We start from the raw sequence: 16,306 nt of genomic DNA on the forward strand, positions 1-16,306 counted from the left end.
GGGGTTCTTCCCAAGTGTTCTTTTCAGGTTCTGTGCCTACAATATTTGTGGTTGGTGGTTATTTCTCATCTCAGTGCGTAAAATTGTTGCAGCATGGCATTCGGCTTTTCAGCATTGCCAGAAATCCCTATGTCTCTGTTGTTCTCTACAATAAAATGCATGGATAACCAAATGGTTGCTTGTGATCTTTTACTAATGACGTGTCATGGAATCAAATACTGGAAGAAAACATGGGCTTAGCTAGATATTTTTCATTTTGCTTCCTTCTTTGCAGCAGTTGCCTCTGCTCAAAGGATAAGATGATCTTGGTTGGATAGAGAGATACAAGACAGAGGTCCTCAAATTGTGGTCTGTGGAAGAAGAAGAAGAAGAAGAAGAAGAAGAAGAAGAAGAAGAAGAAGAAGGGGAGGAGGAGGAGGAGGAGTTTGGATTTGATATCCCACTTTATCACTACCCGAAGGAGTCTCAAAACAGCTAACAATCTCCTTTCCCTTCCTCCCCCACAACAAACACTCTGTGACGTGAGTGGGGCTGAGAGACTTCAAAGAAGCGTGACTAGCCCAAGGTCACCCAGCAGCTGCATGTGGAGGAGCGGAGACGCGAACCTGGTTCCCCAGATTACGAGACTACCACTCTTAACCACTACACCACACTGGCTCTCTTAACCACTACACCACCACATTGTTCCACCATTGGAACAATGGTGGTCCACAACCTCCATTAAGGCATTCCATGAAAAGTTTCAGAGCATTAAAAAAAAGCAACCCACCTGTACTTGCCACTGTACTTGATTTATTTCATTTTTTTATGATGGAGATTGAGGTGGTTTTGTCCAGGGCTGGATTACTGGGGCAGAGGGGTCAGGGGAAGCCAGATCTGGGAGCCATGGCTTTCATAAGCAGGTATAACAGTCTGGTAATGGGCTATATTTGATTTGTAGTACCATAAAAGTTTATTAACTGGTTTGCTGAGAGCACCAGCAATGTTCAAGTGGTCTGTGAGGGAAGAAAAATATAAGAATCACTGTCCTGGGATGCCTAAAGATGCTTGTGGTGGGATAATGGCGTATCCAAAGCTGCTTTAATAATAATAATAATAATAATAATAATAATAATAATAATAATAATAATTTATTTATACCCCGCCCTCCCCAGCCAAGACCGGGTTCAGGGCGGCTGAGTTTCCAGTCTTAAAGTTCGGTTCTCCACATTTCCACGGAAGTTTGCAAATTATTTGTTATAAAAACTCCTCAGCATTTTAGTGCAAATTTCTCCTAGTATACATGTTTGTATGCAATTTTGCCATTATCTATCTATCATCTATCTATCTATCTATCTATCTATATCTATCTATCTATCTATCTATTATCTATCATCTATCTATCTATCTATCATCTATCTATCTATCTATCTATCTATCTATCTATCTATCTATCTATCTATCCCCCTCTCGAATTGTACAGACATTGTTTTCAAAACTCACTGAATATCCCTCCTGTAAAAGGCACGGTACAGATAGCAGGCAATGTTTTATCTCAGGGAGAACATAAACCTTCAATTCAGCCTGTAAGAAAGAGACAAACATGTTAGAAACATGGGTTATACGTCCCTGTGAACCTGTAGCAAATTTAACTGTTTTCTCAGTTGAAACAGCCTTGCAGTTCCACATTTGTCCATCAGGTGGCGCTGTGACCAGATGGGCATTCGCAGCCGAGTCAACAACCCAATGTAGGACTCTCCCCCCTCCGGAGTTGTCCTTCTTTGTTGCCTTAGCAACTGACTTCCTGCTGCCCCCGACCTTGGGGCTCTCGCTGCAGGTGTTCTCCAGAACCGCCATCGACGCAGTCAGCTGATAAGCTTTCCCACGCCTGCTCCCTCTGCAGGCCCAGTTGCCATGGAAACCCGGCTGGTTCCCATGGGAAGCGACCTTGGAAACATCCTGCCCTGGCTCCCTTGCTTTCTGTGGGCAGCTGCGACGCAGGTGTTTAGCCGAGGCACAAACAAAACATCGCCTAGTGGAAAACTTTGCAAACTTGCCTTTGGTCTTCTCTGCCCCCCCAACCTCTCCAGCAGCACTCCTCCTCGAGGCCTTTTTGCTGTTGGGAAAATGGCTTTTGGCTTCTGCTGTGGTTTCTCTGCAAACCCCCTCCAGCTCCTGCCAAACAGCCTGGGCACTCTCAAGACTCTTGGAATGGCCTGCAACTCCATTCTCTGGTGCAAAGCTCTTCTCTTCTCTCAGCTGTTCTCCAGCACGCAGCTCACGTATTGGGGCATTCTGGCAGCCCTCCAACACAGTCCCAGCCCCCTCTGGGCCTTCTGGGCGTCCCTCAGCCCCTCTTGGACTTCCAGCCCCCTCTGGGCTCGGTGCTTCCTCAGAGCAATTCTCAGCCCCCTCTGGCCTGGCTCCCACTGCTTTCTTCAGTGCCTGCCTTCTCCCGGCCCAGGGCTTGCTCCCGTCCATCTTATCAAGAGGGATTGACGACCTCTGGCTGTCTGCCATCTCTCCCCCGGGGTCCGGCCTACTTACGATACAGTAGCACCTCCCGGTCCGGCAGATCAGATCCTCCCAGCGAACTCCTGGCTGGCACCAGCTACTCCTTAGCTGGCCTTTGGCTGCTGGCCTCTTACACGCACGAACGTTGCTTATCTTTATTGCTGATCTCCATAACCTGTTGAGGGTCAATTTCGTCCGGGGGGTCCGGCACACTTCCTTTGCGCTCTGGTCTTCCCCCCTGGGACCTTTGACTCAGCAGAGCTTGTAAAACACAGCGGAACAGAAGCTTGAACGTTCTTCGTGCGAAGGCAATAACTCAGGCTGAAACGCAGCAGTCTCCTTATCTTAAAGTCTTTATTCCTTAGCAAAACACAACATCTATAAATCTCCTGGCGACAGAGCGGACATGTCGCTTGCTCTCTCAACGGAGCTAACACGCACACTGTGTGTGTCTTTCTCTCTCTCTCTCAGAGATACTGACCACTCCCACTTCCGTGTTCTAAACACACCTCTCGGAATGTGAGGCGTCATCACTCAGAACTCTTAACCCTGTAAGTTCTGAGCCTCTCCTAACATATCTATCTATCATCTATCTATATCTATCTATCTATCTATCTATCTATCTATCTATCTATCTATCTATCTATCATCTATCATCTATCTATCTATCATCATCTATCTATCTCTCATCGCAAAGAAACTGCTCCATTATAATGGATTTTTATATTATTTTCACTAATATTTGCATTTGCATTTACAGTGGTACCTTGGTTGGCATATATCTTGGTTTGCATATGTTTTGGATTACAAACACGTCAAATGTGGAAGTGTGTGTCCCGGTTTGCAACCTTTTTTTGGATTACAACCCATTTTTTTTTCAAACACCTTTTTTTGGAGGCCCCATTGGCGAAAGCGCGCCTTGGGTTACAACCTGTTTTGGTTTACAAACGGACCTCCAGAACAGATTATGGTTGTAAACCAAGGTACCACTGTATATGCTATGTTTCACTTGCCCAAGGGATGGATGCATCTGTCAGTACTTGTTGCTCCCAACTTCTCATCTTTGCAATCTTAAATTCTATTTTCCATATTCCTATAACAGTCTGGGGTTGTTGTTTTTAAATCCTCATGAATATTTGTCAGTATTTTAGTGTGCATTTCTAATATATACATTTATGTATGTAATTTTGCTTAATGTACACTCTTTTGCTTGCAATCTCTTCCTGTGTAATGTATTTTTGTATGTTATTTTCACTAACCCGCTTTCCCCCTAATAAGCACGTTTCCAAATGGATGTTTTAATGATCCCACATCACACAGTTTAAGTGATAAAAGTGTGACCTTTATTCTAACGCATAACTGTCATCTCATGTCATCTTTATAAGATGGGCACAAAGCTGCTGATTTTATAAATTTGGTCTCAGAATGTTCACTTCAACTGAGTGCAGTTGCAACTCCTGACCTTATTTATTTATTTATTTATTTATTTATTTATTTATTTATTTTAAAAATACACACTGCTTGGTTCTTAAAATAAACCTAACACAATCCTCTATGTGGTTTACAGCAATATATAATATCATTGATGTTTTGTCTAAAGGACATAAACTTTGGATAATTATTTGCTCCGTCCACTGACAGCCCATGATTAAAGTTATGGTTGTGAAAGTCAAGGTGTTCAGATTTCATACCATAGCTATTACAAAATAAAACCAGACCCACCTATTTGTGTAGTGACTCAAAACTTACTACATTAAGAGCCAATATATGATACTCCAGCCTGTACACAGGAAATTTTGGTCACCCTCTTTGCAGAAGTGGCTTGCGGAGCAGGGGTGGTGGGGACAGAGCCCCTAGGCTAGCTTCCTGGCAGGTGGGCCAGTGTTGCTTTCCAGGAGGGAGAGGAGAAAGGGTGAATTGGCAAAAGGGTCAGCATGGTGCAAACACACTAGTGGAGCCATTTGGCATTCCTGCTGGTGCATTTGCACCCTGCCAACATCCCCTTCACCCTGTACCTTCCCATCTGTTTGCAAAGGGAAAAAAACGAGGAAAGGATCCACAACCAATACTCTTCTCATGGATCTATGGATCAAATTGCAAATATTTTTAAAAGCATGTCTTAGGCTCCTATGTGCAGGTGTTACTGCAGCTGGCCTATTCACCCCAAAAGCTGCTCACCTGAGCTGTGGTCATCTGGGTATCCCCCTCTCTGGCCACTTTCTAATGTTCCAATGAATGAGCTGTTCACAGGAGCAGCATTTGCAAAAATATGCCAGTTGCAGCAACTTGCTAGCATCTCTAGAAGTACGAGATGTGAGGAGTCAGCTGTGGTTTTTCAGTGGCAAGAGAAATGCTCTCAGTGTGGGTTCAAAATCGCTGTGTGTTGTTACTCATATGCCCCACACAAAGCTGACTGAGCATAGCCATTCTAAACAGATGCTTGCACTGAATACTGAAATTCTTGTCTCAGAAGGCCTACTGTTTACAAAAAATGGGAGCTGGGAATTCTCTGGCTCTCACTTCTGGGCCTACAAAGACATGATGGAGGCAGCTACATATTCATATGCCTGCCCTGTTCATTTGTAAAGCAGGAATGAGGATCTATATTCTAGTCAGGTACAACATTATACCCTCCAGATGTTGTTGAGCTACAACTCTCATCTTCCTTTACTGATTGAGGCTGATGGGAGTTGAACGATGGCTCCCTGTCCTTGGGCGAGGTACTTGCATTCTTTGCTTGGCATGAGGTTTTAATCAAAACCCATCAGTTTAAAACCATAAGTGGTTATCCCTTGAGTTCCTTTCCACAATCTCCCTAAAACTCAGATAGGAATCTGGAAATATTTGTTAGCTTGGGAATCAGATGCTAAGCCTGTACTCTTAGAACTTCAAGTACGGGAAACGCTGACTGCTTAAAGAAAATAGGTATATAATAAGTACTCTGAATGCATTTCCCAGTTGAAATAAGGGAGAGGCTTTTTAAACATTTGAGCGAACATCTGATAACCTAAGAAGGTTGCTAGAGATTACATCCAGAACAATGTTTTTCCTGTTAAACAAGGGTGGTTCTGTTTATTCAGTGCTCCTGATCTAATTTATGAACACCAGAACTGAAATGAATTTGATCCCAAAATCGTTTTCTGATCTTCAAAACTGATATTTAACTTTGAGATTGCATTTCAGTATTGATAGCATTCTTTCTCATCCTAACATTTGACAGTATCTGAGAGGTGATATGCAGTAGCATTTCACATTTAACAATATTTGACTGCTTCTGAGATTTCATATTTGACTCCTGCCAAAAATCAAAAGATAATTTTTTAAAATGTGAACAACTCTTATGGCGGAAATCATGTATTTATTCACTTATTCTCAGTCCTACAAAATGGAATGGGACTTGCATCTGGGCAGATGTGTATAGGATTGCCTGCAAATTATTCAGCTCTCACATCCAAAATTTGAATCATCAGTATGAAATGCTGTATTCGAATGCTTCAGTCCATAGAAGTACTGGTGAAAGGGAGTAGGTGGGAGATGACTTCCATCCTCCTTCCTCTCCCTGGCAGCCCCCTCACCACCACCAAAAGCATTTAAGAGGAGTCCTGCTGGATTCAGACAAAGGCCCATCTAGTCCAGCATCTTATTTCTCAAAGTGGTCAAGCAATGGGAAGTCCACAACCAAGACATGAATGCAATTGCCTTCTTGCCATTATTGTTCCCCAGTGACTGGTATTCATTCGATGCTGCCTGTGATCCTGGAGGTGATATGTAGCCATCATGTGTAGTAGCCAGGGATAGTCTTATCCTCCTATAATTCATCTAATCAAGTCACCAAATTGGTAGCCATCTCTACAACTTGTGGTTGCAAGTTCCATAATTTAATTAGATTGTTGTTGTTGTTTAGTCGTTTAGTCGTGTCCACCTCTTCGTGACCCCATGGACCAGAGCACGCCAGGCACCTCTGTCCTCCACTGCCTCCCGCAGTTTGGTCAAACTCATGCTGGTAACCTCGAAAACACTATCCAACCATCTCGTCCTCTGTCGCCCCCTTCTCCTTGTGCCCTCCATCTTTCCCAACATCAGGGTCTTCTCCAGGGAGTCTTCTCTTCTCATGAGGTGGCCAAAGTACTGGAGCCTCAGCTTCAGGACCTGTCCTTCCAGTGAGCACTCAGGGCTGATTTCCTTCAGAATGGAGAGGTTTGATCTTCTTGCAGTCCATGGGACTCTCAAGAGTCTCCTCCAGCACCATAATTCAAAAGCATCAATTCTTCGGCGATCAGCCTTCTTTACGGTCCAGCTCTCACTTCCATACATCACTACTGGGAAAACCATAGCTTTAACTATACGGACCTTTGTTGTCAAGGTGACGTCTCTACTTCTCAAGATGCTGTCTAGGCCTGCCATTGCCCTTCTCCCAAGAAGCAGGCGTCTTTTAATTTCGTGACTGCTGTCACCATCTGCAATGATCAAATTTAATTAGATACTGTGTGAAGAACTACTTCCTTTTGTTTGTCGTGAATCTCCTATTATTCCACTACATTGGAGTAAATTCTCCTCCAGATTCCTTCTGTACATTCTATTTTTTAAAAAAATATATTTTCCTGCTCTCTTCCAACTTGTTCTACTTGGTTAGACTGGTTTCGAAAACTTGATCCTTGTAATTTACTGTCAAGATCTTTAGTTTATTTTGCAATTACTACCCAGTGAAGGATGGTCCTGATTTTCAAGTGGTTCCTTCACGGTGATTGGCAACATTATCTTCAAAGCTGGAATAACATTAAGTCTCTCCTGAGCAGGAACCCCACCAAATTGGTACTTGTGCCTATGTATCTGAGGGCTATTTCCCAGTTGCATGTTCGTGTTTTCTCAAATATCATGTTTTGAATACACCCACAAGTCACTCCCAGGTCTAAAAGCACAACATGGAAATTGCTTGGTGCCACAGGCGGCCACCTAAGATGTTAGGAATGAGGATGTGTTGCAAAAGGCTCTGTAGAGAGGGCAGAGAAGGTGGGAAATTCTATGACAAGAGTAGAACTGATAGCACTGTGCAGAGGTGGGGAAGATTTTGCCCCCCAGTTGTTGTTAGACTCCAGCTCCCAACTCTTGTCAATCTCAGCCAGGGTCAGCAACATCTGGAGGGCCATAGTTTCCCCAGCATTGGTGGAGAGAAAAATCTATATCTGCCCAGACTGCCCAGATAGTGTTGACCCAGGAGAGAGCCTTTTCAGAAGTGGTTCTCCATCTGTGGAATGCTCTCCTTGGTGAGAGGCATCTGCCTCTGTCAATTCTGCATTTCATGAGGAATTTAAAATCATTCCTGTTTACCCAGGCATTTGATGGCTGAAGGGTACTGTTCCTGAGAGCCAGTGTGGTGTAGTGGTTAAGAGCGGTAGTCTCGTAATCTGGGGAACCGGGTTCACGTCTCCGCTCCTCCACATGCAGCTGCTGGGTGACCTTGGGCCAGTCACACTTCTCTGAAGTCTCTCAGCCCCACTCACCTCACAGAGTGTTTGTTGTGGGGGAGGAAGGGAAAGGAGAATGTTAGCTGCTTTTGAGACTCCTGAAGGGGAGTGAAAGGTGGGATATCGAATCCAAACTCTTTTTCTTCTTCTTCCTGGCAACCTTGAGATCACTGGATGAGAGAATGTTTTGAACTGTTTGTAGAATGTCTTATATATTTTTTCAAAACTGTGACTATTTTTTAAATTTTAAAACTGTTTTCAGAATGCTTCTTTTTAAAAAGGGTTTTTATTGCAGATGTGCTTGCTGTTCTGGGCATCTTTGGGAGGAACGGCAGGATATAAATTCAAATAAAATTATTCTTGATGTGTAGAGAATGCCTTTTGATACGTTGTCCACCTCTGAAGTGAAACTGGTGACTGTTCCTCAGATTTGACTCGGCCCCAGACACACTGACCAGATGTCTGGAAGCTGTGGCTGGATGGTTACGTGGGAGCCGGTTGAAGTTAAATCCTTCGAAGACAGAGGTCCTCTGGCTGGGACAGGACGATATGGGATTGGGGGGGCAACTCCCATCTCTTGCGGGGGTGCAATTAGTGCCAGCACTGTCCGTTAAGAGTTTGGGTGTAATCTTCGATACCTCCCTCTCTATGGAGGTGCAGATTACAGCTAAAACAAAGGCGGCATTTTTAATCTCCGCCAAGCTAAGCAGTTGGCCCCTTATCTCTCTCGCCCTGACCTAGCCACTGTGATCCACACGACAGTCACCTCCAGACTGGATTATTGTAACTCGCTCTACGTGGGGTTGCCCTTGAGACTGACCCAGAAACTCCAGCGGGTGCAGAATGCCGCAGCGAGACTCCTTATGGGGTCTTCGCTGCGAGATCACATTCATCCGGTACTATACCAGCTGCACTGGCTCCCGGTGGAGTACAGGATCAGGTTTAAGGTGCTGGTTTTAACCTTTAAAGCCCTATACGACCTAGGACCCTCGTACCTACGGGACTGCCTCTCCTGGTATGCCCCACAGAGGAACCTACGGTCTGCAAATAAAAACATCCTGAAGGTCCCAGGCCTCAGAGAGGTTAGGCTGGCCTCGACCAGAGTCAGGGCTTTCTCGGCTGCGGCTCCAATCTGGTGGAACGCTCTGTCACAAGAGACTAGGGCCCTGCGGGACCTGACATCTTTCTGCAGGGCCTGCAAGACAGAGTTGTTCCACCAGGCCTTTGGTCAGGGCGCAGCCTGACTCCCTCCTCTGGCAACCTGCACAGAATTTTGCTTAACGGTTGCCATTAATTTGATTTTAATGAATTTTTATAATGAAATGTTTTTAGAATGTTGGATTATTTGATTGTTTATTTGATTGTTGTTAGCCGCCCTGAGCCCGGCTTCAGCTGGGGAGGGCGGGATATAAATAAAATTTATTATTATTATTATTATTATTATTATTATTATTATTTCCCCTCCCCTAAGAACAACAGCCTGGAGCAAATCCAAAAGATATTCAATAAAACTAGTGACATTTCCTGGATGTGAGGTTGGGAAGAGCAGTTCTGTATATCTCTAGACCAAACACATCACAGGAGTTCTCTTAATCATCTCCCAGAACTGGAGAACGTCAAAATGAAAGGCATGGTTCTTTTCTTATGTCAAAGGCTGCCTGCAAAACAAACAACATGCATACACAAACACTGAAGTTTGTGAGAACACTTTCGCCCGCAATGGTGAGAATACTTTCCCTAACAATGTGCAGTTTCTACAACCCTATTAGGCATTCACAAAGGGGCCTAAATGAATACATGGGTGGGAGGAGCAGAGTGTAAGCTGCTGCTAATTCACCACCATTATTCCCTGTTACACTGGAAACCAGCACCTAGTGTGAGAGACAGGGCTAAGCCAGGGAGTCCTGAAGTTGCCCAGGTACTAGTCAAGACAGAGTTCAACAGGGAGCTGTTCTCATTGACAAGTCCTCCTCTTCCTGCACAGCTTCTCTAGGCCATTGTCCACAGCCGTCTTCTCCCTCCTATTGAGGAGACCCTGGCACCTGAGGAAGACCCTGGTGCTAGAACTTCCTGATAGCCAAACAGGCCAACTCTGGGCTTCCCACTGGGTCCTTTGCTGCTTTTGCAGCTTAGGTGGAAAAAGCATGGATCAGGTAATTGTCATGGAGGTTATTGTGGGGCTCGGGTGAAACACACATGAGCTAAATCTGTTCAGGGCATCTTAGGACTTCTGTGAGTTCTTGCAGTTCCTCAGTTGTGGTGGCGCCTCTGTGGGAATCCTATGCCTCTTGCTCAGAGGATGTATGCCTGAGATCTGGGTTGGGCTGGATCTTGACATGGTGAATTCAGGGGCACCCCTCTGCAGAAGGGAAACCTCCTGTACTCATTTTGGAACCAATACAAATCAGTACGGTTCCCTGTTGCACACTTTGAACATGTGGATTGTTCCTAATTTACTTGCTCCATGCCCATAGCAGTCTTGCAGTATATCCACCCCAACCTGGACAAAGCCTTTACTAGAATAACTTCACACCTCACCCAGAGTTAGCACCTTGCCTGTTGACAAACCTGCTTATGGAAATGGCTCTAGGACAGTTACATTGCAGAAGTGGTGATGATGCGTCTGGCTGTGGTTGAGCATAACACTCACAGATCAAAGCCCTTTCGAAAACAGAAAAATGCCATTGATGTGTCCCACTTCTAAGCAATTAGATGACAAAGAACAGGTTTCAGCTAAGGCTAAAGAAGTCAATCTTACCCAAATAAGGGAGTGATCTGCAGGGTGTGTGTGAACTAGTTTCAGTTAAATCAGATTCACCTTTCCCACAGAGAACTGTTCTCTGGACACTGGAATATGCTTGCAAGGAAATTTCACATAAACCAAAATCCAGCACGTATATATGTATGTGTATATGAAATCAAGTATTGTGCATTTAATGGAAATATTCCACATTTAAGAATTCCTTCTCCCAAGTTCATTACAGATCTAGCTTATATTGCTAGCTGTTATTATTCCTCCTCCTCCTCCTCCTCCTCCTTCTTCTTCTTCTTCTTCTTCTTCTTCTTCTTCTTCTTCTTCTTCTTCTTCTTCTTCTTCTCTAATCCACTCATCATCCAAACAGATCCCAGGACAGTATATAACAATAACAGAGATACTGGAGTACAATAAAAGCAAAACTTCATCATGAAACAGCCATGTCACATTTTGCACTAGATGACATTTTGTAATTTGAGGGTTGCTTTTGTTATGCACATTTAATTTTAAATGTTTTTGTGTGTTTTTTACATTACTGTTGTATAATGCTTGGAAGTGTTTGCTGGGAAGCAGTTTAAGACCCATAAGCAGACTGACTAACTAAAAACCCCCAACAAGAAGTAAAATGATGACAAATGTATCCCCTCTAAAATGTCAGCCAGGCTCATTGGAAGACCAGCTCTGCATGTGGCATGAAGGTTGGCAGCATCAACTCTGCCATGTGGGAATGCCCTGCAGGTGACTGCAGCGCATGGAGACAAACAGTGAAGTCATGTATCCATAGCAGAGGAGAAATTACCACCGGTAGGAGTGCAGAGAGAAGAAACGCCATGATGCATCAGCAGCAGCAAAACTGGATGCCTTCATCTGCCCCAGCTGCAACAAAACATGTCTCTCTCGTATTGGTCTTTACAGCCACAGCAGGTGCTTCCAACAGTTTGATTTCACCCTCAAATACACACTCCTCCATTGTCTCCCAAGACAGACGTATGCCAACAACGAAATGTCCTAACCTTAGATGAATGAGTCAAGCATAAAGAGCTGATAATGGAACTTAATAGTTGCCACTCACATGCTCCTTACACAGAAATGGAAGAAGAGGTCACCATCAACAAGAGAATGGCCAGCAAAACGCCAGAGGGTAGCAGGCATGTAAACTCCCCAAATTGCTTAAACCAAGCAATGCTGGAAATAAAAGAGAAACAGAATCCTTTAAATGAAATCATGTAGAATAGATATACAGTGGTACCTTGGTTTACAACCATAATCCGTTCTGGAGGTCCATTTGTAAACCAAAACAGGCTGTGACCCTAGGTGCGCTTTTGCCAATGGGGCCTCCAGAAAATTTTTGTTCGTAATCCCCCCAAAATGGGTTGTATTCCAAAAAAAGTTTGCAAACTGGGACACGCACTTCCGGGTTTGACAAGTTTGTAATCCAAAATGTATGCAAATCAGACTGTTTGCAAACCAAGGTACCACTGTAATATAAATATTGACAAGTACAATAATTTTTCCACATGGTACATTAATAATATTTTATAGGTTTGGGATTACCTTGGTGGCTGGCAGTGGAGGCTGGTCACTGCTCCACCAGCCTCACCTGCATGCCTTGTTTCTTATATCCAGATCATCTTCTTCCTCGGGGTTGCCTCTAGGACTGGTAGGGCAGGAGGCCAGGAGCCCAGACGGCAGCTGCTTCAATGGCAGAGCAGGCTAATTCTAGCTTTGTCCCCATCCTCCTTGCGGAGCTCTACAAAGTCAACAGCCAGTGCTACCCTCTGGATGGTCTGGAAGTCAGAAGACGGGGGCATGGGGGCTGTCTGAGTGCAGACTGGGGTGTTGTGGATCAGCCACCCTGGGATTGGAAAGTTCATAACATTGTTATTTTATCTGTGGCATGTGATATATATAATTTTATTCATTTAATGAAATTTATATACTACCTTGAGGTAGTTTACAAAAAGAATAAATCAATGAAATTATAAGTTTAAAAAGTTAACAACTACTATTTAAAACATTCAAAAGATAATTAAAATCAATGGTGAACTTGGAGAAAAACAACAGATTAAAACATCTGTCCACAGTCTGTATGTGTGAATGGGCTTGGCTAAACCAAAAGGGTTTTGGCCAGGCACCAAAAAGATTATAGCAAAGGTGCCTGGCTGATGCCACTGGGCAGGGAGTGTTAAATAAACAGAGGAACAGAGGAGTGTTTGCAGTCTGAGGTAAACCTGAAGTCTTACTGACAATATAAAAGTTGCTCCCAAACCCAACAACTCAAAAGATAAAATATATATACAAGTTTTAGCAACTTGATTTTGAGATGTGGATACTTGTGTCTGTAATAACTTTCTCGCTGGAACCGGGCACAAGCCTCAACCATATTCATTTTGTTCCATTCCTGTGATTTCAGACCAATGTTTGACAAATAAGCAAGTAGATTTAAGAACAAGAGGAAAGAGTGCTACTGAATCACAGCGAAGGCCCATCTTCTCTAACCATTGGCCATGCTGGCTGGGGGCTGATGTGTATTAGACTCCAGCAATATCTCCAGCACCAAAGTTTTCCCTGTCCTGAAGGAATAAGGGCCCATCTGAATCAAACTGAAGACCTAGCCAGTCCAGCATCCTGTTCCTATGGCCAACCAGGTCCCTGTGGGAAGCCCCCAAGCGTAAGAGCACAAGAACATAAGAAGAGCTCTGCTGGATCAGGCCAAAGGCCCATCTGCTCCTGCATCCTTTCCTCCCATTGGCCACCCAGATGCCTTTGAAAAGCCACCAAGCAGAATTCAAGCACAAGAGCACCACCTGATATTCCCAGAGACTCGTCTTCACAGGCGTGCTGACTCTGAACTGGGAGACTTCATAGCTTACAATAGAGCCATCTTCCATGAATGCATCTTAATTTAATTTAAAAGCCATTCAAACTTGTGGCCATTACCACATCTTTTGACAAGGAGTTCTGTAAGTTAATTACTAATTGTGTGAGAGAAAGTCTTTGGCTGCCTTAATAGACTGCTTTTGGTTGGTTTCGCTTGTGTGGCCACAAGTTTGGATATTATGAAGAGGAGAAAGTTCTCTCTACTCACCATGCCATGAATATTTTTCTAACCTCTATAATTTCAGCTCTCTGTCCCCCCCACCTAAACTAAACAGTACTTAGCTTTTCCTCAAAACCTAGTAAAATGTGGGAACTCAGCTGGCCCCATGGAGTCACTGACAAGGTTAAAAGGGAAACAAGAAGACTCACTTTGGAAACACCAAAAAAAATTTTTCCTTCCAGTAGCACCTTAAAGACCAACTAAGTTAGTTCTTGGTATGAGCTTTCATGTGCATGCACACTTCTTCAGATACACTTGAAACAGAAGTTGCCAGATCCCTCTATATAGTGAGAAGGTGGGGAGGGGTATTACTCAGAAGGGTGGTGGGAATGGGTGATTGGCAGATAGCTGTGATGAGCCTGTTGACGACTCTTAACGACTGCAATAGGTCTTACAGGAAAAAGCAAGGGGTGAGAAGGTGAAAAATGGCTTTGTCATGTATAATGAGATAAGAATCCAATGTCTTTGTTCAGACCAGGTCTCTCCATGGTTTTAAGTTTGGTAATGAGTTGCAATTCAGCAGCTTCTCTTTCCAGTCTATTTCTGAAATTCCTTTGTAGTAAAACAGCTACTTTGAGATCTTGTATAGAATGTCCTGGGAGATTGAAGTGTTCTCCTACTGGTTTCTCTGTCTTGTGATTCTTGATGTCCGATTTATGTCCGTTTATTCTTTGGCGTAAGGAAACACCGTGTAACTTCCTAAATTTTTGTCTGAGGAGAAATCTTGGCTGAATTTGGAAGCTCAGACAAAAGATCTATGGGAATTGTTGAAGGGGTTAAAACAAACATTTATTAGCATAATCTAGTGGGCAGGGGAGGTGTGCTTGACTAATTTCACTGCCAGTAAAACCCAGTGGTATTTGGGGAGCTTCTATGCAGACAGACATCTGCAGGGATTCTGTGGGAAGCCAACATAGTTTCAGTTAGATCTGCCCAATTTCTCAAGGGTTCTGGGAAATGTCTCATCCCAACCCAGCATGTCTTCAAAGAGACATTCTCCAAACTGGGGTGAACCAGTAAACAACAAAAGTGTCATCTCCCAATTTTTCCAGGACCGAAAGTATCACGCCCCCGCCCCCACCAGTTCAACTCTTGAGCGCTGATTCAGAAGCACCGGAAACTGGACAGTGTGCCTGTCAATCACAAGCAGAAGATTTTATCTGCAGATTGAAACCATTCCATTGTCTCTTTAATTCATGGACAAGGAATCTGACTACAGTTCCCATCATCCCTGACTACTGCCCCTGCTGGTTGTTGGAAGTTGGAGTCCAACAACATCTGGAGGGCAACAGACTCCCCACCTCTACTTTAAAGGTAAAGGGATCCCTGACCATTAGATCCAGTCGTGATCCAGGCGCTCATCTTGCTTTATTGGCCGAGGGAGCCGGTGTACAGCTTCCGGGTCATGTGGCCAGCATGACTAAGCCGCTTCTGGCGAACCAGAGCAGCACATGGAAATGCCGTTTACCTTTCCGCCAGAGTGGTACCTATTTGTCTACTTGCACTTTGACGTGCTTTCGGACTGCTAGGTGGGCAGGAGCAGGGACTGAGCAATGGGAGCTCACCCCGTCACGGGGATTCGAACAGCCAACCTTCTGATCGGCAAGTCCTAGGCTGTGTGGTTTAACCCACAGCCTTTTTCGGTTACTTTAGGTTACTTTTTAGGTTACTTTTTAGCCTACTTTAGGTCATGTCTATTTCAGCCAGCATCCCTTTACTGCTATTAGCAAGTTCCTTGTTTCATGGGATACATACAACTAGGTGTGTACAAAACGTCCCTGACTCCCCCCCCCAAAAAAACAAATTCTCTCAACATTCTTATACGCCAGACGTTTTGCTTAACATAGGAGCCTCCAAATGCACTTCCAGCTTTGCTTTAGGCAAAAGTCTGCTAGCAAGTCAGAGCCTTTTGGAAGTCCCCTTCCCGGAGAAATCCCATATCTTACGGAACATTTTCTGTCCTTGGTGATTTCTGATTAAGGAGGTACCCCTCAAATTCATTTCTGATTCCCCTTTAAGCAAAATGCTGGCGGCAACTCGGAACGCAATCTCCCCCATGTCCTTCCTTCTATCTGGATGGAGGACGGTAATCCTGGAAAAATTGCTCATTAACAATAATGGTATGTTCCCTGACATAATTAAACATAAAAAGGGATGAAGCTGCAAGTGAAACACACCTGTAAACAAGCCACTTGAAGTATTTTGCTGAAAGATAATTACACATTGAGGAAGCAGATTAATTAAAGTAAAGCACAAAGGCCGCTGAGAAGAAAGCTTGCAAGCAAAGCAAGTTTTTTTAATTTCACACTATTTCATATATGATAAGTGTTTGCTCTGGAGCAGAGGCTGCACTAAAAGGAACTTTTTCTGGCTGCTAGGCAAACCAAACCCATGCTGTTTCATTTAATTTTTTTGCACCCCATGCAGCTCTTGAGCCATATATAAGAGCGGAGCTCCTGATTTCATATCAAAGGGATTCTCTGTACTTCGCCC

Source organism: Podarcis raffonei, chromosome 2 (assembly GCF_027172205.1).
Source record: "Podarcis raffonei isolate rPodRaf1 chromosome 2, rPodRaf1.pri, whole genome shotgun sequence".
Taxonomy (NCBI): Eukaryota; Metazoa; Chordata; class Lepidosauria; order Squamata; family Lacertidae; genus Podarcis; species Podarcis raffonei.